The following is a 1,910-nucleotide window of genomic DNA, read 5'->3' as shown; positions in this document are numbered from 1 at the left end:
CGGTGGTGGTGGTGGTGGGAGTGTAGGGAGGGGGTGAGGACGAGGGCAGCGATGTACATTCCTCTGAGCTTCGGTCTAATTCGCCCATGACGGGTTCCCTGGGGACTGGCACCCTCCTTCATTGAAAATATTTGAGTATCCTCCTGCTCTGTTGCTCCAAAACACATCTGAAACAAACCCCAAACATACTCACAGGCTGCGTTACCGCTGCACAGTTATGGGTAAACAACGCTGTTTACTTGTTGATACAGTTTAAAGGAATGAGATACGGAGAATATGGAGCAGTAATATTCTTATCTACACTAAAACATGACAGTTTACGGCACGTACACCACGGCTGTGCCGTTAATCTGACACAATCAGATGATGCTCTTAGCCAGAGCAGATTACACTGAGTGATAAAGCAGAATAAGCTCACAGGACCATGCTGCCGCTTGTGTGTAATTTACTTTATTAAGCACAAAGCATTTCCAACGCACACTGAAATAGTTTCAGGAAAATTTGAACTTCCAGTTAACTGTTGTTTCCTCCGTCCAGGCAGCAGCATTCTCCCACCTGATGGTGACTGACGGAGCTCAATGCCACGGATTCTGAACTTTCTTTTGGGTTTCGACAACATGCGTCTTGCTCATGAACATTAGTGGTTTCTGTCTTAAATGTGGAAAAACTTCATCTGACACACGAGGACGAAATATATAAAATCATTTACTGATTCTGCTGAATTATATTCAACCTAATAGATGAAATTCTAATAATACAAAGTCATTAAAGGGTCTTTATGATGTTAAGAAGTTACAGCATTTCCTTTAGTAATTAAAGTGTGTGGAGAAAATGTCTTTGTGGGCTTGCAGTACCGAGTGTGGCCACTATGGCAACATTGCCTCGTCATTAGCCGACTAAGCTAACAATACAGGATGATTTGAGGCGGCTGCAGCTCAGCATCAACACACTATTCACCAAGAACCAAACTATTCACTTTTTACAGCCATTTTTCAAAACTACATCGAGTAGCATCGTTTTAAGTTCCTTATAATCACATATAAAGCTTTTCAAGGCCGGACGCTCCACCTACATACTGTACACTCAATAAACCTTGTGGGTCTTTTCACATGTTGTTCCCTTTGTTCAGTTTCATGTCGTCTTTTCTGCTTTTGGTTTAGTTTACTTCTAAAAAAAAAAAAAAGAAAAGCAACTAAAGGTTCCTCTGCTCTTCACTTCTGTTCTCGTTGACTTGCTTTATTACTTTGTTCAGTCAACACTGATAAGAAACCAGTCGCCACAAAGTTTCAGCACAGCTTTACAGCACTTCATCAAGTCATCACACAGTTTAACAGCAGAGACACAATACTTCCCCGTTGGTGGATAAACTGGAATAAAGCTATTGTAACAAAGTGTTACCAGGATTTTTCTCAATGGGATGTGGAGTCTGTCAGTTCAATGTTTAAGCTCCGGGAGGAAGAACAACAGAAGGGGTTAATGTAATCCATTTCATTGGTGGGGGCCTCTAATAACTGGTCTCTCCCTGCGTCTCCATTGGCCCGCGGAGTTTCCATTGTGCTGGCCGGTGCAGGTGTGGGACATGCTTTGTTGATCATAATCCCCCAGGCAAGGGGAGAGGCTTTGAGTGTGTTTGACGTACCCCACCGGCAGGCCCTTTGCTCCTCGGCCGCCGAGCAGCCACCGTCTCCAGCGGCCGCTCATGGGATCCGACAGGCGGAAAAATAATGAACAACACCTCAACCCGGAGCTGACCTGGCTCCAATTCACCAGCTCCACACGAGGGGTAAACGAACCACTTAATTGAGCCTTCCAGGATCAAATCATACTCAGGACCCCCCCGAGCCACCCCACCATCAACCCTCCCCGCTCCCCCAACTTCAAACTCCTTCCCAGACAGTACCCATCAAGAT

This window comes from Seriola lalandi, unplaced genomic scaffold (assembly GCF_002814215.2).
Source record: "Seriola lalandi dorsalis isolate HSWRI2012SDOR001 ecotype SW California unplaced genomic scaffold, Sedor1 jcf7180002054976, whole genome shotgun sequence".
Classification (NCBI taxonomy): Eukaryota; Metazoa; Chordata; class Actinopteri; order Carangiformes; family Carangidae; genus Seriola; species Seriola lalandi.
Note: the sequence above shows the minus strand (reverse complement) of the source record.